Below are 21882 nucleotides of genomic sequence, written 5' to 3'. Positions count from 1 at the left end.
GTTGTTCGAAGAGTGCTGTGATGAGTGTCTTTAATACGTGGCGAAACTGAGGTGAAACCACGTTCAAACGTCGTGGAGTTGAGAGGCAACCCGTCATTACAGATGTCGGTCAGACTGGTACAGGCGACTAAATGTGGCGGAACTAACACCACACTTTAATACTGGGCAGAGTACAAGCGTGTCTGAACACACATTGCACCTAACGCTCCTAACGATGGAACTGCGCAGCCGACGACCCATGGGTGTCCCAATATTAGCACCACGGCATCGGCAACTACGGCCGAAATGGGCATGTGACCCTCGAAACTGAACATTGGCGCAGTGGCAGAGCGTTGCATAGTCTGATGAATCCCGATACCTTCTTCATAATGCCGACGGGAGGGCGCGAATCTGCCCTTCCGAGGGAACAGGTCCTTGTCACCTGTACGCCAGAGCCGGCCGCTGTGGCCGAGCGGTTCTAGGAGCTTCAGTCCGGAACAGCGCTGGTGCTACGGTTGCAAGCTCGAATCCTGCCTCGAGCATGGATGTGTGTGATGTCCTTAGCTTAGTTAGGTTGAAGTAGTTCTACGTCTAGGGGACTGATGACCTCAGATATTAAATCCCATAGTGCTTAGAGCCATTTGAACCATTTGTACACCAGGACCTGGACAAGCTAGCGGCGACTTCATTATGCTCTGGGGAACACTGACGTAAGCATCTATGAGTCCAGTGGATCTCGTCAAGGCACCATGACTAGTTGCAGACCACTTATACCCCTTAATGACAACCATGGTTCCCGAAGGCAGTGGCTTTCTTCAACAGGATAATGTGCCATGTCACAAGGTCAGCAGTGTGATGGAGTGCTTCGAGGAACACAGTAGCGAGTTCCAGTTGATGTGCTGGCACCCCGGCTCGCCAGATCTGAACCCGATCGAAGACATCTGGGATGTGATTGTACGTGGCGTCAGAGCTTACGACCCCTCCTCAGAATGTGGTGCCAACTCCCTCCAGCGACCTATAAAGGACTCATTGCTTCTGCCACTACGCGTCTACGCTGTTATCCATGCCAAAGGTGGACATCCCGGGAGTGGGTAGGTGGTCATACTGTCCTGGCTGATCACTGTGTAGGCAGTATTAATGTAGTTACCAGTGTGACTAATAATGTTACGAAGCGCTGTAGGTCAGAGAGTACATTCACGTTGCGCTGAAATATCCAGACTCATTTATATAACACTCGTTCTCCTGGCATTGGCCCCTAAAGCATGTATGAGTAGTCAGCACAGAGTGCAGAAGTTCGCAATGAATCTATAGGACTGAACGTAATATTCCGACACATTTTTAAGGATATTTTCTGAGTATTTTGGACTAGGATACCCGTGATCTCCTGTGCTCGTTACAGAGTAATTGCAGCTCGTTTGATTTCTTACCCACATTTGACTTTGTATCTGTAATGCGCTAAAAATTTCTGAACAACAGTGCAAAAGTCGATGGTATATGCTGTGTATCTTTATTGGGAACAAATTTGTTCCATTCACTCACGGAACTTCTGTTGATAACACTAATTGCCGTTATAGTCGTTGTCCTCATGCATGCATTCTCTACTGCTCAATTCTGTCTCGCGTTTGCTTTCGCGTCAATGTTATTTACTCATTTACAGTGATACATAGCAGAAATGATTACTGGACCTGCTCTTCCAGGTCCTTTGCTGTCTCTGACAGAGTTAGAATGTCATCGGCAAACCTCAAAGTTTTTATTTCTTCTCCATGGATATTAATTTCTGGTTCAAATGGCTCTGAGCACTATGGGACTCAACTTCTGAGGTCATTAGTCCCCTAGAACGTAGAACTAGTTAAACCTAACTAACCTAAGGACATCACACACATTCATGCCCGAGGCAGGATTCGAACCTGTAACCGTAGCGGTCGCGGTTCCAGACTGCAGCGCCTAGAACCGCACGGCCACTCCGGCCGGCACAACTGCTTTCTTTGGATTTGGAATTATTATGTTCTTCTCTAAGTCTGACGGTATTTCGCCTGTCTCATCTTCTCACCAGATGGTAGAGTTTTGTCATTAATGGGCTCTTTCAAGACCATCAGTAGTTCTAATGGAATGTTGTCTACTCCCGGGGACTTGTTTCGACTTCGGTCTTTCAGTGTTCTGTCAAACTTTTCACGCAGTGTCATATCTCCCATTTCGTCTTCATCTACATCCTCTTCCATTTCCATAATATTGTCCTCAAGTACATCGCCCTTGTATACACCATCTATATACTCCTTCCACCTTTCTGCTTACCCTTCTTTGCTTAGAACTCTTGATATTCGTACAAGTGGTTCTCTTTTCTCCAAAGGTCTCTTTAATTTTCCTGTAGGCAGTATCTATCTTACCCCTAGTGATATATGCCTCTACTTCCTTACATTTGTCCTCTAGCCATCCCTGCTTGGCGATTTCGCATTTCCTGTCGATCTCATTTTTAAGACGTTTGTATTCTTTTTTACCTGCTTCATTTACTGCATTTTTATATTTTCTCCTTTCATCAGTTATATTCAATATATCTTCTGTTTTCCAAGGAGTTCTACTAGTCCTTGTCTTTTTACCTACTTGATCCTCTGCTACCTTCACTATTTCATCTCTCAAAGCTACCCATTCTTCTTCTACTGTAATTTTTTCCCCCATTCTTGTCAATCGTTCCCTAATGCTCTCCCTAATCTATCTGAAACCTTCCAATATCTCCAGGCCTCTTCCATGTATACAACCTTCTTTCATGATTCTTGAACTAAGTGTTAGCTATGATGGCATTATGCTCGGTGCAAAATTCTACCAGGCGGCTTCCTCTTTCATACCTTACCCCCATTCCATATTCACCTGCTACGTTTCGTTCTCTTCCTTTTCCTAGTATCGAATTCCAGTCACCCATGAGTATTAGATTTTCGTCTCCCTTCACTGTCTGAATAATTTATTTTATCTCATCATATATTTCATCAATCTCTTCGTCATCTGCGGAGCTAGTTGGCATATAAACTTGTACTACTGTGGTAGGCGTGGGCGTCGTATGTATCTTAGCCATAATAATACGTTAACTATGCTGGTTGTAGTAGCTTACCCACATTCCTGTTTTTTTATTCGTTATTTAACCTACTCCTGCATTACCCCCTACTTGATTTTGTATTTATAACCCTGCATTCACCTAACCAAAAGTCTTGTTGCTCCTACCGCCGAACTTCACTAATTCCCACTATATCTAATTTTAACATATCCATTTCCCTTTTCAAATTTACTAACCTACCTGCCCGATTGAGGGATCTGACATTCCACGCTCCGATCCGTAGAACGCCAGTTTTCTTTCTCCTGATAACGAGGTCCTGCGGAGTAGTCCCTGCCCAGAGATCCGAATGGGGGACTATCTTACCCAAGAGGATGCCATCATCAAAATGGTTCGAATGGCTCTGAGCACTATGGGACATAACATCTGAGGTCATCAGTCCATAGAACTTAGAACTACTTAAACATAACTAACCTAAGAACATTACACACATGCATGCCTGAGGCAGGATTGGAACCTGTGATTGTAGCGGTCACGCGGTCCCAGACTGAAGCGCCCTGAATCGCTCGGCCACAGCGGCCGGCTCCACGAATGATTGTCGGTGCCATCATCATTTAACCATACAGTAATGCTGAATGCCCTAAGGAAAAACTACGGCTGTAGTTTCCCCTTGCTTTCAGCCGTTCGCTGTGCCAGCACAGCAAGACCGTTTTGGTTAGTGTTACAAAGCCAGATCACTCAATCTTCCAGACTGTTGCCCCTGCAACTACTGAAAAGGCTGCTGCCCCTGTTCAGGAACCACACCTTTGTCTGGCCTCTCAACTGATACCTCTCTGTTGTGGTTGCACCCACAGTACGGCTATCTGTAACGCTGAGGGACGCAAGCCTCCCCACCAATGGCAAGGTCCATGGGTTGTTAACTAGGCACCAGTAATCACTGGCTTCTTACACAAAAATGTTCAAAAAATGTCCATGAACATTCTCCTATATTTTCATGGACTTTATTGGATCTCTTTCTTGTCTGTCTGTCTGTTCAGTACAGATTTAGCATTTGATTTTTAAGTAAATTTCTGATGTACAAGAGGTTTGAAATTTTAAACGTAGCTGAGCGCTGGATGACAACACAATATTAACTCCCTTTCTTGTCTGCTTGATCCTCCTAGCCACAGGGGGGGAAGGGGGTAGAGATGGTAGCTGGAAACGCCTGAAATCTCAGCTGGCCTGTGAGACGAGCGTGTTGTGCGGGTAGTATTGGAGTGCATTCCACTTGGGTTTGCATGGAACTCGCTGACAGCTGCTATACAGCACTGCTACATCTGCAAGGATTCGTATCGCCTCTGCAGCAATAGCCTCGAAGTTACAGGGCCACACCCACCTTGCCAGGCAATTGGTGCACTATAAAGCTCTGCCTTCAATTGTGTATCTGCTGAGTTCTCATATCGATATCATTACTCGATGGTCCACTGAGAAATTTCACACACACAAGATTAAAAAGCAGAAAATAATTTAAATAAATATAAATTTTTAATACAAGTCATTTTTAAATGACGCTAAAATGTATAAAATAATCTCTCATAGCCCCATACAGGTTTCTAACCTAGTAGAGACAGTTGTGAAAATTTGTGAATGTGAAATTCTAAAAGGTTTGAAAATACTGTAAGATTTATTAGGAAAATCGTGCGATGCATTCAACAGATGAGTGGAGTTCAACTACTCATGTATCAATTATGTATTGCGTGTAACCCACTTTTTCGTTACAAATCTTGCAAGCATTTTTGTAATTATTATAAATTCACAATCACAAATTTTCAGAAGTATCTGTATGGGATTGGGAATCTGTATGGGGCTACAAGAAACGATGTTATGTTTTTTAGTCCAATATAGAGACATGTTATATTAAAATTTTATTTTTAGTTAAATAATTATTGGTTATGGAGTTTGGGTTCATGCCGTATACGTTGCAAGCAGTTAAAGGGTTCGTAGCTTCCGTCAAATAACACGTCATTAGCGGCACGTTGTAGACGTCATAACTAGGAGTCGGTGACTTGACGTTGCTCGACAGGGTAAGTCCGCTCTACGGCAGTTTTTCCATTATAGGTACACGTAATTGAATTGCTGCGAAGCCAGCAGCCTTGCGACAGTGGTAACACCGTTTCCCGTCAGATGACCGAAGTTAAGCGCCGTCGGGTTTGGCTAGCACTTATATTGGTGATAGTCCGTGTCTGACGAGCGTTTTTCAAATGGTTCAAATGGCTCTGAGCACTGTGGGACTTAACATCTGAGGTCATCACTCCCATAGACTTAGAGCTAGTTAAACCTAACCAACCTAAGGACATCATACACATCCATGCCCGAGACACGATTCGAACCTGCGACCGTAGCAGCAGCGCGGATCTGGACTGAAGCGCCTAGAACCGCTCGGCCATGACGGCCTGCGGAGCGCTATTGGCAACCGGGGTACAGTCAGCTCTTGTGAGGCCGATTGGGGAGCTACTTGACTGAGAAGTAGCGGCTCCGGTCACGAAAAGTCACAACGGCATAGAGAGCAGTCTGACCACACGCTCCTGCATATCTGCATCGTGTGAGGCCTAACGGCTGAGATTGACACAGCTGTCGGACGGTGCCGCAGGGTCTTCCGAAGCCTGTCCAGACACAGGATTGCTGCGAAAATTTATAACAATAGCCTTTTCTGCCCATAAATTTTTCGTAAACATCTTTTCCTCAGGCGATAGGGTAGAACGGCCGGGAGCACAAGAAACCACTCTCCCGTCCGCAGGTAACTGCTTAACCGGTCGCGAAGGCCGTGAAGCTGAATGAGCTATTCGCGACGTAAAGCAGCGACCGGCAAACAAGGAGCTGCGGGAAACCTCCGACTGCCGAGAAGCCATTCAGAGACGTCCTTTTACTTTTGAATGTGAAAGGAATACGAGCGTCATTATGGAGTCCGAACGACACAAGTCGCTCCCGCGGAGAGATCGAATGTCCTCCTAAATAGGCGGCGCTGAATGAGAGCGGCCTTTATGATTACCATTATTAACGATGCGACGGGACGGGGCGGGGCGGCGGGCTGCGAAAATATAACTGGGACCGTGGCGGCCGGGCCACACTTGCGGTGACTCGGTCCGAATGGGCCATTAAAAGGCGAACTAACGAGAGCTCGTTACGTCGGCGCGTCAGGGCGGGCGGTGTTAACACGCGTGCCGCTAATAGACCGGCGCGCGCACAGCACACAGGTAGCCGAAAGCGCTGTCCCGCGGGTCAGCCCAGATTAAAGGCGGCATTTTCCGCGATAAACGCCCATTCGCAGGCGTCCGACCGCGGCTCGCGTTCCTCTGCCACCTAGAAATGACGGCTTACGTTAAAGTAGTAATGTGCGTAAGTGCGAATAATTTGCCCAAGAGTTTCACAGCTGTCTCCAGCGTGAATTTTTCTTTTATCGCCCCTTTCACTATAGATGAATATCCACTTCCGGCCACAGTTATCACAATTTTTATCTTTTGTCCCTTCACCAGGTCCCACTGAATGTTTCCTTATACACTGGCGGAAATGGGAAGTGTAACACCATCAACACCTTGAACTAACGCTACCAAATTGATATTAAAGTATGAGATTTTCACTCTGCAGTGGAGTGTGCGCTGAACTGAAACTTCCTGGCAGATTAAAACTGTGTGCCGGACCGAGACTCGAACTCGGGACCTTTGCCTTTCGTGGGCAAGTGCTCTACCATCTGAGCTACCCAAGCACGACTCACGCCCCGTCTCGGTCCAGCACACAATTTTAATCTGCCAGGGAGTTTCATAGCCGGCCGATGTGGCCGTGCGGTTGCAGGCGCTTCAGCCTGGAACCGCGTGACCACTACGGTCGCAGGTTCGAATCCTACCTCGGGCATGGATGTGTGTGATGTCGTTAGGTTAGTTAGATTTAAGTGATTCTAAGTTCTAGGGGACTGATGGCCGCAGATGTTAAGTCCCATAGTGCTCAGAGCCATTTGAGCCATTTGGAGTTCATATCAGCGCACACTCCACTGAAGAGTGAAAATCTCATTCTGGAAACATCCCCCAGGTTCTGGCTAAGCCATATCTCCGCAATATCCTTTCTTCCAGGTGTGCTAGTTCTGCAAGGTTCGCAGCAGAGCTTCTGTGAAGTTTGGAAAGTAGGAGACGAGGTACTGGCGGAAGTAAAGCTGTGAGGACGGGGCGTGAGTCGTGCTTGGGTAGCTCAGTTGGTAGAGCACTTTCCCGCGAAAGGGAAAGGTCCCGAGTTCGAGTCTGGATCCGGCACACAGTTTTAATCTGCCAGGAAGTTTGATATTAAAGTATTTTCGTATCTGTGGCATATTTCAGGTAAAATATTCTATGATGGTATCCCGTGTCATGTTCATGTTATACTTCAATTTCTTCTACAAAGTCGGCGTTTCGATCCCTTCACTGGGTCTTCTTCAGGGTCTTGTAGTGTTCACAATTAGTTGGAAACTGCCAAGGATCTGCGTTGCTTTCAATTGAAAAAGATTTAATCTGTATTTATGATGAATATGAGGCATATTTTGGCTGTCATTGACGGGCCAACGTCACTGGATGAAAAGTGGGGTTACTGGATAAAATTTTACTTGCTGCTATTAGTGGGCTATCGTTATTGGATAGAAGACGTTACAGTCAAAGCATGAAGGGGAAAGTCTTAAGAAATATTATTTTCATGTAGCAGAGATGTCTTCCTGGTCGTTATTTGTATTCCTCGCTCGTATTCACTTCCTTGGTGGTGGGATGCCACTAGGCTGGAAGCCTTTCCCTGTAGTAGTTACCGTTTCCCCTATATGTATTTTGCCACAGTCATAATTCACTTCACAGCCTCGTCACAGCTTGGAGGTAATTAGCTGCGTCCATGTAGCGTCGGAAAACGTCTTGATTCTTGTTCCAAACAATCGCAAAATCTTGGTTTGTTCTCAACTTTAAAAGTCTGTAATACGACACGATTTAATTCTTAACAATAGCAGTAATAATGTATAAGCAACTTCCAGACAGTGAACAACGATCAGAACTCCCTGCCGTTAACTCTAACGAAGCTTAAGATCTGCAGTAATTGTACATCTACATCTACGAGGGTTGAATGAAAAGTAATGTCTCTACCTTCGTTGGGTTTGGATGGGAATATTTTAATAAATCAAACGCAGAAATAATTCTTAGAATGTGATCTTTACTTACCAATATTCACTTTCCCACATAATCACCAGCCAATTGGATACTTTTCTGCCAACGATGAATAAGTTTTCTGAAGACGATACAGAATAAGTCGACACACTGTTTTCGCATCCACAGTCTCACATTCCTCTCAACGTCTTCATCAGAAGCATAATGATGTTTCGTCTCCTGTCACAGTTCAATGGAGAAAGACGTCACCTTCACTCTCGTAACGCGAGAGGAATTCCTGGTAAATTTCAAGTCTGGGAACTTTCATTTCAGGAGTCAGCATCCGGGGTACCAATCATGCACACTTTTTCCGATAGCCAAACAACGCAATAATGTGACCCATGCGTTCTTGTGAAATGCCGATTGTGCTTGCACAGTTTCTCTCTGAGTGATACGACGATCGTTCTGAATCAATTTGTCAATAGTTTGCTTGTGAAACTCGGCGGTTGCTGTCACAGGACGTCCAACTCTTTATTTGTCACGCAGGTCAGATGCTCCTGCCTCAACATCTTTAAACTTACTCCCCCAAAGACGCACAGTACTCACATCAACACAATCACTATAAACAGCTTTCATTCTCTGATGAATCTCCTTTGAGGTGACACCTTCTGCTGTCAAGAATTCAGTGACTGCACGTTGCTTAAATACCATTGACTGACCGTCTGCGCAGGGTTCCATATTTTACACTTTAACAACATAACCGTTTAATACTAAGGCTTCCCGCCAACTGGAGCTGTAGAGGAGAGGCTACGGAACAAGCCAGTACCTGCCGCATACCAATGCTGCCAACTGTTGAAGATTTACGAAGGTGGAGGCATTACTTTTAGTCAACCCTCGTACACACCCCGCAGCGGAAATATCTCGTACCACTGAGAGTCTTTCCCTTCCTGTTCCACTAGCAAAGGAAGCGAAGGAAAAACGTCTATCTATAGACCTACGCTTCCGTACGATCCCCGTGGAAAGACCTTTTATCTCTAGTCTGGAGATCCCCATTGGAGTTCAGAAAGCTTTCCCGTAATGTTCATGTGTTGATCGAATCTGGCGGTAATAAATCTAACAGCCCGCCTCTTTATTGCTTCGATATCTTTTTTAATCTGACTTGATGTGGAAACTGTAAGGATACAAGAATCATTACGAATATAAACAGTAAACTTCCAACCATGTATTTTTTTCCGTAATAGCACTGCACTGTAACAGTTGGCAATGCTTAAACACTTGTCTGCCCTCATGAGTAAGGAGGCGTGGCATAGAGCACGCCTAAGTACACGCATATTCGATCTAGCAGGTGTAATGAGAACTAATATTGTGAAGTGACGTTAACATGGAAGTCACTGTAAAATGCTGCCACCTCGTGGCTAAAGTCGCAGCTAATGACGCTGTAGACGTTCATAACAACATTTGTGAAATATGGAAAGGTATGTAGTTCTATTTATTTTGTTAAGAGGGTTAAGTAATTAAGAATATTACTAATTTGTGTTCTTCTCATTGTAAGGGGAAATGGCTTCAGTAATAAAGAATATTCAGCTGGGAAGTCTTCTTGAATATATCGGCGCTGCTATATCCCGCCTTTTTCAGTACCTGTCGTTCCGCAACAGCACAATATAAAGAGCCCTAGTTCAGACCTGGTGACTAGAAGACATAATGTGTCAGTGTGGTATTACTTGATCCAATTATCAATGAGAGACAATGGTTGTTGTGGTTGTTGTTGTTATTGTTGTTGTGGCCTTCAGTCCTGAGACTGGTTTGATGCAGCTCTCCATGCTACTCTATCCTGTGCAAGCTTCTTCAACTCCCAGTACCTACCGCAACGTACATCCTTCTCAATCTGCTTGGTGTATTCATCTCTTGGTCTCCCTCTACGATTTTTACCCTCCACGCTGCCCTCCAATACTAAATTGGTGATCCCTTGATGCCTCAGAACAAGTCCTACCAATCGATCCCTTCTTCTAGTCAAGCTGTGCCACAAACTTCCCCTCTCCCCAATCCTATTCATTACCTCCTCATTAGTTACGTGATCTATCCATCTAATCTTCAGCATTCTTCTGTAGCACCACAGTTCGAAAGCTTCTATTCTCTTCTTGTCCAAACTATTTATCGTCCATGTCTCACTTCCATACATGGCTACACTCCATACAAATACTTTCATAAAAGACTTCCTGACACTTAACTCGATGTCAACAAATTTCTCTTCTTCAGAAACGCTTTCCTTGCCATTGCCAGTCTACATTTTATATCCTCTCTACTTCGACCATCATCAGTTATTTTGCTCCCCAAATAGCAAAACTCGTTTACTACTTTAAGTATCTCATTTCCTAATCTAATACCCTCAACATCTCCCGACTTAATTCGACTACATTCCATTATCCTCGTTTTGCTTTTGTTGATGTTCATCGTATATCCTCCTTTCAAGACGCTATCCATTCCGTTCAACTGCTCTTCCAAGTCCTATGCTGTCTCTGACAGAATTACAATGTCATCGGCGAACCTCAAGGTCTTTATTTCTTCTCCATGGATTTTAATACCTACTCGGAATTTTTCTTTTGTTTCCTTTACTGCTTGCTCAATATACAGATTGGATAACATCGGGGAGAGGCTACAGCTCTGTCTCACTCCCTTCCCAACCACTGCTTCCCTTTCATGTCCCTCGACTCTTATAACTGCCATTTGGTTTCTGTACAAATTGTAAATAGCCCTTCGTTTCCTGTATTTTACCCCTGCCACCTTCAGAATCTGAAAGAGAGTATTCCAGTCAACATCGTCCAAAGCTTTCTCTAAGTCTACAAATGCTAGAAAGGTAGGTTTGCCTTTCCTTAATCTAGCTTCCAAGATAAGTCGTAGGGTCAGTATTGCCTCACGTGTTCCAATATTTCTATGGAATCTAAACTGATCTTCCCGGGGGTTGGCTTCTACTAATTTTTCCATTCGTCTGTAAAGAATTCGCGTTAGTATTTTGCAGCCGTGACTTATTAAACTGATAGTTCGGTAATTTTCACATCTGTCAATACCTGCTTTCTTTGGGATTGGAATTATTATATTCTCCTTGAAGTCTGAGAGTATTTCGCCTGTCTCATACATCTTGCTCACCAGATGGCAGAGTTTTGTCAGGACTGGCTCTCCCAAAGCTGTCAGTAGTTCTAATGGAATGTTATCTACTCCCGGGGCCTTGTTTCGACTCAGGTCTTTCAATGCTCTGTCAAACTCTTATCGCAGTATCATATCTCCCATTTCATCTTCAGCTACATCCTCTTCCATTTCCATAATATTGTCCTCAAATACATCGCCCTTGTATAGACCCTCTATATACTCCTTCCACCTTTCTGCTTTCCCTTCTTTGTTTAGAACTGGGTTTCCATCTGAGCTCTTGATATTCATACAAGTGGTTCTCTTTTCTCCAAAGGTCTCTTTAATTTTCCTGTAGGCAGTATCTATCTTATCCCTAGTGAGATAAGCCTCAACATCCTTACATTTGTCGTCTAGCCATTCCTGCTTAGCCATTTTGCGCGTCCTGTCGATCTCATTTTTGAGACGTTTGTATTCCTTTTTGCCTGCTTCATTTACTGAATTTTTATATTTTCTCCTTTCATTAATTAAATTCAATATTTCTTCTGTTACCCAAGGATTTCTACTAGCCCTCGTCTTTTTACTTACCTGATCCTCTGCTGCCTTCACTACTTCATCCCTCAAAGCTACCCATTCTTCTTCTACTGTATTTCCTTCCCCCATTCCTGTCAATTGTTCCCTTATGCTTTCCCTGAAACTCTGTACAACCTCTGGTTTAGTCAGTTTATCCAGGCCCCATCTCCTTAAATTCCCACCTTTTTGCAGTTTCTTCAGTTTTAATCTACAGTTCATGACCAATAGATTGTGGTCAGAGTCCACATCTGCCCCTGGAAATGTCTTACAATTTAAAACATGGTTCCTAAATCTCTGTCTTATCATTATATAATCTATCTGATACCTTCTAGTATCTTCTGGATTCTTCCATGCACACAACCTTCTTTTATGATTCTTGAACTAAGTGTTAGCTATGATTAAGTTATGCTCTGTGCAAAATTCTACCAGGCGGCTTCCTCTTTCATTTCTTACTCCCCAATCCATATTCACCTACTATGTTTCCTTCTCTCCCTTTTCCTACTATCGAATTCCAGTCACCCATGACTATTAAATTTTCGTCTCCCTTCACTATCTGAATAATTTATTTTATTTCATCATACATTTCTTCAATTTCTTCGTCATCTGCAGAGCTAGTCGGCATATGAACTTGTACTACTGTAGTAGGCGTGGGCCTCGTGTCTATCTTGGCCAAAATAATGCGTTCACTATGCTGTTTGTAGTAGCTTGCCCGCATTCCTATTTTATTATTCATTATTAGACCCACTCCTCCATTACCCCTATTTGACTTTGTATTTATAGCCCTGTATTCGCCTGACCAAAAATCTTGTTCCTCCTGCCACCGAACTTCACTAATTCCCACTATATCTAACTTTAACCTATCCATTTCCCTTTTTAAATTTTCTAACCTACCTGCCCGATTAAGGGATCTGACATTCCACGCTCCGATCCGTGGAATGCCAGTTTTCTTTCTCCTGATAACGACGTCCTCTTGAGTAGTCCCCGCCCGGAGATCCGAATGGGGGACTATTTTACCTCCGGAATATTTTACCCAAGAGGACGCCATCATCATTAACTATACAGTAGAGCTGCATGCCCTAGGGAAAAATTACGGCTGTAGTTTCCCCTTAATCAGCCGTTCGCAGTACCAGCACAGCAAGGCCGTTTTGGTTAGTGTTACATGGCCAGTTGAGTCAATCATCCAGACTGTTGCCCCTGCAACTACTGAAAAGGCTGCTGCCCCTCTTCAGGAACCACACGTTTGTCTGGCCTCTCAACAGATACCCCTCCGTTGTGGTTGCACCTACGGTACGGCCATCTGTATCGCTGAGGCACGCAAGCCTCCCCACCAACGTCAAGGTCCATGGTTCATGGTGGGGGGGGGGGGGGGAGGGGGGGGCGAGGGAGGAAGACAACGGTAGAATGCTACATTTATGCAAGAAGGCAGCGTAACACATGATTGTAATTATCTAAGAACTTGATTCCAATTTATTGTAAAATATATGCCGAATATGTTGTGGAGTCATGGGCTCTTCAAAACTTCAAGGTACATGGTACTTGCCACTAGGACAAATGAGGAAGCAGTAGTATTCAACGCCACAAAATTATAAGCTGCGAAGTGCATTTTATAGTAGCATTTTGACGGAGGTTTGGACATAGCTCACCACACTAATGGAAGACTTAAGTTTATTTTTGTATGTGGTTTTGTATAATTAGGGCTTCATATAGAGAAGCCATATAAGAGTTGTGAAAGCCATGTTCTATTCCGATTTTCAAGTTAATGTAATAATTATTTGAGTTATTCTACAATCAAACGCTTCTACAGCGTTTCATTTGTATATTTGAGTATTTATTTTTTCCTTAGAGAGTGTCTGTTACATTGATTACGTTTCGCAGTGATAAAAGGAGGTAGAAATCCGAATATAAATATTTGCCGATTACTTAAAAGAAGCTAATACGTAACTTATGATCTAGCTATATCTTCTTATAAATGTTACGTGTTGCTAATGCTAAACTTAAGAAGATTACAACGCAAGTTGTGATGGATTGCACGATACGGAGATTCTCAGTTAATGGACGTGTGACTAAATAATACCCTGGTTATTCGAAGTTTGGCTGAAGTGACAGCTTTAACAGAAAATGTAGCTTCTTTTTGTCAGATGTTGAGAAGTGATCTAAATAATTTCAGCTTTGGCATGAAACAAATTGTCGTAGGTGTACAATTACAAAATATACTGCCACGGTAAGCTAAGCACCTTCTATGCTTTGCAGGCTAGTTAATATAAAATGTCTTACATTTAAAGAAATTATTCGTGTGTGAGTGTATGTAGAAATGCTCGTTTGCAATTGATTGAGATGTTCATGTTAGTTAACCATTTCCCGTCATCATCACCTCAAAAGCAGCTCGTATAAAGTCAGTCAGCTTTCCAATATTTTCAGTTTGCAATAATTACTTACTTATGTATAATTTATGCTGTGATAGTGTGCAAGCTCTGCTTAATATAGAGAGCAATGAGAAGTTTTAATGCTGAGCAGTTACTGTTCGCGATCGATTCCCGTTTTCCCGAGTCCCCTTGCCAAACATGGTCATTAGAGCAATTAACATTCCTAATTAGAATATAACTTGAACGAACGCGATCATCCCAAACCGAAACACTCGAGTTGTACTCAATTGTTCTATGCGCAATCTCCTATCTATAAGAGGTACACTTTCCTAGAATTCTCCGAAAAACCCGAAGTCAACCATTTGCCGTCTCTATAACCGTTGTTTTGTGTTCGTTCCAATTCATATAGCCTTTCAACGTTACGCCTGACTGTATTTTACTGACGTGACTGTCAAACAGTACACTGCTAATACTGTATTCGAACATTACAGACATTGATTCCCTATTCATATGCGTCAACCTATATTATTCCATATGTAGAGGAAGGTGCCATTCGTCACATTAAATAGGAATTTTATGCAGGTCATCCTGTATCTCCTGCAGTCATTCAATGACGACATTTTCCCGTAGACTACAGCGTCATCAGAAAATAGTCGCAGATTCCTGCTCACCCTCTTCGCATACAGATGTTCGGAAATTCCCGCAGTAAACTTCCAGAACTTGTAGGGGGGAGCGAGCACATAATACTTTGAATAGGAATCCATGTCCGGGAACGAATCGTTTGCGCTCTGCGCCGGTTTCAGTTCAGATGCGTAACGCAGCAACGTCTGCTAAGAGAGAAGTCTCAGAGTTGCTCGTCCTGGTATGCAATAGGATAGGCTGGCTGACGTGTACTACGTCAGACGGCCACCTGACGTCACTTAACGTCTGCCTTGCTGCAAGATCTATGCAATGCCTGTGTGTCTCCAGTGCAGTAAACATGTCTCAGTTCAGATTTTCGGAATTCACAGGCATGCTCCTTGCATATTGGGAAGCTGGAGCTGCTCCTCGTCTGTACCACGAACGTTTTCGGCAACATAGGACGCCATCGCACAAACTTTTTGCCCAAGTTATGCAGCGGCTCCGAGAAATAGGTACCTTCACCTTGAGGAGGCAGGGCTCCGGTGCCCCAAGGCAACGCCGCACACCAGAATTTGAAGAAGATGTACTGCATCGCGTTGAGGAGTACCCGTCAACGAGTACTCGAACAATTGCGCGTGCATTGGGTATTAGTCTGAGCATGATCTGGGACTTCCTGCGTGAGCAACAAACACACCCGTACGATTGACAAAGGGTACAAGCTATGGGTCCAGCCGATTTTCCACAACGCGTTGCCTACTGCACGTGGTTCCTACACCGCCAAAGCGGCACACCCCTATTTCCTCGTCGAGTTCTATTCACAGATGTAAGTAAATTCACTAAGGAGTATGTAACGAATTCGCGAAACAGCCACGCCTGGGCAGGCGGAAACTCTCGTGCCACGTATGTTCAGGGATTTCAGCACTGTAACATAAACTTTTGAATTCCTGTCGTCCTCAGTTCCTTGTAATATTACAGTATGCTGAATATTTTTACTTTTGTCTCAAATGTAAACTAAATAGTATAAACAAAAATATGTACTTATTCCAGGCCACTGAAGATGCCTTGCAAAGATCAAAGCCGAAAAGTGTATGCCACGAAAATTGTGTTTCATTCAATTGTAATTAGAGGATCCAAAAGCAAAACCTATCAACATACTGTAAGGTTTCGGCACCGGTTTGATATTAACGCGTGGGCGGGTGTTCTGGACGGTCGTGTGACCTCCTTCCACTCAAGCTAACTGGTCCTGAAGACTTCATCTTCCTACAAGACGTATTGGATCCGTTCTTGGAAGCTGTGCCACTGAATTTCAGTTGGGAAATGTGGTTTCAGCATGATGGTGCACCACCTCAGCTGTCCGTTGAGGCCGAGCGGTTCTAGGAGCTTCAGTCTGGAACCACGCAACCGCTACGGTCGCATGTTCGAATCCCGCCTCGGGCATGGATGTGTGTGATGTCCTTAGATTAGTTCGGTTTAAGTATTTCTAAGTTCTAGGGGACTGGTGACCTGATATGTTAAGTCCCATGGTGCTCAGAGCCATTTGAACCAGCACCACCTCACCTATCATTTGTGGCTGGGAGACATCTCAACAGACGAAATGGTAAAGGATGGATAGACCGAAGTGTTCCAACTGCGTCGCCGCTGTAATCGCCGCATTTCCGTGAACTCCATCTTGTGGGGTCATGTGCACAACTTAATTTACGAGACTACTGTAGAGATAAGTTCTGGCAGCTTTACCAGAAAGTGAAGAGACACCAGGTGGGATGGAGAGTGTGTACCAGAACATGCTTCGTGGCTACAGTGTCTGTAGCAACATTGGTGGTCGCACACATTGATCCGCTGTTGTAATACATCAATACTGTTCTGTACGTACAGTATGCCGTGTTATTTTCTGTTTAGGAATAATGTTTACAACTAACATTTAAGTGTTAATACAAAAAAATCTGTTTAAGTGACAAATCGGTGTTTCGTTATGTTTGCTTTCGAATTGTTACCTAACAACTGTACTGTGTTTCGCCCAATTCAATTTCTCAAGCAGTAATGGATGAATTAAACATCTGAATTGAAACCGTCATAGGACGGAGACGATACGTTTCCGGACATGGGTTTCTATTCAAAATATTATGCGGTACACACTCTCCTCTGCAAGTCCTAGAAATTTGTAACGAGCATTTCCGACCACCATGTACAGAGAACACCAGCGCTCCTATCACCTTTCCCTGAGTCACTCCTGGCGATACCCTCATCTCTGATGAACACTCGACGTCCAAAACAACGTACTGGGCTCTATTAATTAAAAATACTTCGTGCTGCTTACATATTTCATGATGATGATGAAGTTCGGTTTGTGGGGCGCTCAACTGCGAGGTCATCAGCAACCGTAAAAAGTCCCAATTTTTACCCTGTCCATTTTGTTTTCACAATCCAATAGAGTCACTCTCACAAATTATGATCAAATAATGAGGACAACACAAACACCCAGTCCCCGAGCAGAGAAAATCCCCAACCCGGCCGGGAATCGAACCCGGAACCGCCTGATCCAGACGCAGCAACGCTAGCCCCTAGACCACGAGCTGTGGACAACATGATTGACAACCTATTCCCTAAGCTGGAACCCTTTTTAACAGTCTGCAGTGTGGCATCCTGTCAGACGCTTTCCACAAATCTACTTTACTCTATGTAAATACATAAAACTGCAACCAGTCACTTTTTTGAAGTTGTTATTTGTTGATTCCACTTAAAAGACTGACTGGTTGCAGTTTCATGTACTTACACAGAATAAACAGTGACGGATACTTAAATATCCGTAATGGATAAGTTTAATCGACTGTATTCTTCCCGCTTATTGAAAACAAAGTCGACAACACCCTGGTTAATTGGTCAGTTTCAGTATAAACACGGCATAAATAGGCAGCGGTCTTTTGACTGGAGCAAATAAGTGAATTGTGAAGGGCAATCTTTGTGTCTTGAGTAATGGTGATAGTCTTGGTCACATAATAGTGCAAAAATCGATGTGCATTTCACCTTTTTAAACTTTTTTTTGTTGAGTCGTCAGTCTTCTTCTTGGTTTGATGCTCCCCACCACGAATTTGTATCCTGCGGTAACCTCATCATCTCAGAATAGCAGTTGCAACCTACGTCCTCAGTTATTTGTTGGTTGTATTCCAACCTCTGTCTTCCTCTACAGTTTTTAAAGTGTGCAGCTCCCTCTAGTAGACGAATTTTATTCAGTGACGCCTTAACACATGTCCCATCATCCTGCCCCTTCTTCTTCTCAATTTTTTCCATATTTTCGTTTCTCCGCCTATTCTGCGGAGATTCTCCTCATTCCTCACTAATGTTCAACATTCTTCTGCAGTGCCACATCTCAAGCACCTTTATTCCGGTTTTCCTACTGTCCGTAATTCTCTATCATACCATGCTTTTCTCAAAACGCGCATTGTCAAATTAAGGCCCATTTTGGACGCCAGAATACTGCCCTTGGCCAGGAATGCTCTTTTTTTCCGGTGATCGTCCGCTTTCTATGTCCTCCTTCCTTCATCCGTGCTGGGTTGTTTTTCTTCCTAGTAGCAGAATTCCTTAACTAATTGTACTTCTTGGTTAGGAATTTTGGTGTTAAGCTTCTCGCTATCCTCGTTTCTTCTATTTCTCATTACTTTTCTCTTTTTCCAGTTTAATCTCAATCCGTATTCTGTAGTCATTAGACAATTTATTCCACTCAACAGATCCTATAGTTTCTCTTCATCTTCACTGGGGATAGCAGTGTTATCAGCATGGCTTAACGTTGCTAACCACTGACCTTGAATTTTAATCCGTCTCTTGAACGTTTCTTTTATTTCCGTCGTTGCTTCCTCGATATATAGATTAGACAGTATGGGGGTGAAAGACTACAATCTTGCCTTACACCTTTTTTTGTCCGAGCACTTCGTTCTTGGTCTACCACTCTTATTGTTCCCTCTTGGTTCTTGTACGTGTTGTGTATTACCCGTCTTTCCTTATAGCTTATCCCTACGTTTCTCAGAATTTCGAACATTTTGCCACATTTCACACTGTCGAACACTTTTTCCTGGTCGACATATCCTATGAATGTGCCTTGATTTTTTTTCCCTCTCTTCAGGGATACAGAGAGAGAGAGAGAGAGAGAGAGAGAGAGAGAGAGATGGAGGGGGTGAGGGAGGGAGGGAGGGAGGGAGGGAGCGGGAAGGAAAAATTTTTTAGTGTGATTTGTTCAATGATTTTGTACAGCGTCTGATTTCCAATAGCTATCCAATAGTTATCTGTTGATGTGGTAGTTCTCTTGAAAACTGAGGGGGTGCCTGTTTTTCTGATTTCCGCTTTGCTTGTACCTTTTATATTGTACTTGGGTTCTGATATTCCTGGTTAAGATGATCTGTAACTGCAGAACGTTTTTACAGATTTCCATGCCCTGGTGTGCTCTTTATATCTCGTGTCAAACGTCCAGCAAGTTATACCGATGTAGATTTAGGCACAGTCCAACATTTGAGCCTTTCTTTGATTACATCTTCAAATATTACTGTTCTATACGATTTGTTAATGTTTTGACTATTGCGCATGAAATAGCTGAACTCCCGGGTAAAATTCTTCTATGGTCCGTAGAGCTCGAACGCTGTCTGGTAAAGAGAACCTCGCTGAAGAACTGCAACATCTACGAATAGCATTCGGAAGGAACAGATACTCGGAACGACAATCTGAACGGGTGCTGCAGTCAAAATCATCAAGCGCTGAGTAAGACGTTGAGATTAAGAAAGAAAAATAAAAGCCAAAGTCGCTTATCTGCCACATTCTGGCTCAGCCTCTGGAAAGATGTCAGAAAGTCTAATAAAGTGGGACGGAGGATTAAATTTAAGCAAGGCTTGGAAATTAGCACAGTTTATTAAGATCTCGATGACCATCTCATCTACTGTAGCTAGAAAACGCGGAAAGATTTCGCGCTTCGCAATATAATAATGTGGGCACTGGAAAACAATTAAATTAGCATTAAATGGCGTTAAATACTTCACAGGCTAATCGGAGTCCAGGGACCACCCGATGAAGACAACTTGTTCGGTCGTAGAAATATCGTACAGAAAAACTGAATTAAGTACTCGTCTGAACGCTGGCAAAATTAAAAGATTTACTGGTGGCAACAAAAATGCAATACTATTAAGAAACGCACACCATAAAGTAGAGTAGATTAATTAATCTCTGTGATGACGCTGCCGCGAAGGAAACACGCTTCTGTTTTAGCTTTAGTTAAGGCTAGACGCCGTTTTCCATTACAGGTGCGGTAACCGTTTTGTAACGTGCGACATTTTTTTAAATATCGTAAAATATACCTAAGTTAATTGAATCAGTTGTTGTTATATTTTAATTAACATTAATCATTATGATATTAAATAATTATCCATGTTTTTCATTGCAGGTTTACATTGTCTGTGGGATTGTCGCCACATGCCGATAACAAAGAGATTCATTGGGCCACCAGTAATTGGTAATGATGTTAGTGCAAATTGTACGGCCATAATATCTAAGAATCTCGTTTTCTCCAACATTCAGTTCGGGTATTTCAAAGTCCGATGTCTTCAAATTATTCTGTCATTATTTCAGAATGGTATAACTGATAATATTGTCGCAATAAGATTACAGGTCTTCCAGTTAGATGCTTTTTTATAAATGATGTTCGCATTTGAGCTAAGTTTTATTGCAACCACTAATTCCGAAATGCAATATCCAACCACATAACCTTTCAACGGATCGTCTGTCAAAAATCATTGCCCTCTTTTTGTGTCATCCCTTCTCAGTAAAATAACAGATGTAAACTGACAAAATACGCAAGGGAGGAAGAAACTGTTACGTAACTGAAAATAATATTAAGAAGATGTTGTTGTTGTTGTTGTTGATGATGATGATGATGATAATGATGATTATGATGATTATGATAATAATAACGTGTTCAAGAAATCTTTGTATTGTAAATTGACAGTTATCTTTGCCATTGTTGCCTATATATCTTAAAATACCAAAACTTTCTCATTTAACACTGTAGTAAATGTAAATTACCACGCAGTGACAGTCAAATCACAAAATGCATATAGCAAACGGTAAGTGGTTTTTCAGGCGAGTAGCGGCTCTAGAAAAATAAATGAAAAATCCAAGAATTTCCGAAAACGGTCCAATCAGAACAAGGTTTGGGATCGATAACCCTCGTAACAGCTGCAAGAGTCGCTCCGAAAAATTCGGTTGTTGCCAGTCCAGTTTACGAGTGGATATGGAACTAATAAATGACCTATTCTTTTACCTACGCGCCGTCGGTAGGGTGAAGTGATTTACTGATGTGCTGACAGTGTTAGCCGAGATTTATTGTTCCCGTAACTCTTGCCGCAGCCGAATGTCTGGTCTAGAGCGGCTGACCTATTTCGGGCGAATTTACTGAACAGTTCGCATCGTGCTCGAAACCACAAATCTGACGGATTTAATTATATTGATGACTTCCGATTTCACGTCTCCCGTCTCGTATTCATGACAACCAAATTTATGCGACATAGGAATGTTGTGGTGCGTCCAACACACGCCGCTTCATTTCGATGTGCATATTTCAACCCATCGCTAAACTCAGCGTGCGGCCAACGGTATTCGTGGTGTGGACGCTAGTAATACTTTGTCCACCCATCGGGTATCTGCCACATCACTCGATTCTGGAACAATATTTGAACAGCTGTGTCTCGTGGAGACACCTCAGCTTCCTGTGTGGGCGCTTGGTTAGTTTACATGTTGCACCGTTGCAACAGAGAAATGTATTGGGAATTTCGCAAAAAAGTACGTATAATTTTCGAATAGCTCTTTGTCAAAAGTACACACTATTATCGTCGAATAAAATGACAAACCATTTTGTCAATTACTATTAGAAACGAAAACAAAAAATGAAAGGTCACTTGGGCTAGCTTTGTACCACTTGTTACCATTTCTTCAAAATACTGGATCCAAATTACAGGATGACGCAAATAAAAGTGGTCTGGACGAGTGGATACGATTTGTGGCAGCATCAACGGAGGAAGAAAAGACCTAC

The sequence above is a fragment of the Schistocerca serialis genome, chromosome 8 (genome assembly GCF_023864345.2).
Source record: "Schistocerca serialis cubense isolate TAMUIC-IGC-003099 chromosome 8, iqSchSeri2.2, whole genome shotgun sequence".
Classification (NCBI taxonomy): Eukaryota; Metazoa; Arthropoda; class Insecta; order Orthoptera; family Acrididae; genus Schistocerca; species Schistocerca serialis.
Note: the sequence above shows the minus strand (reverse complement) of the source record.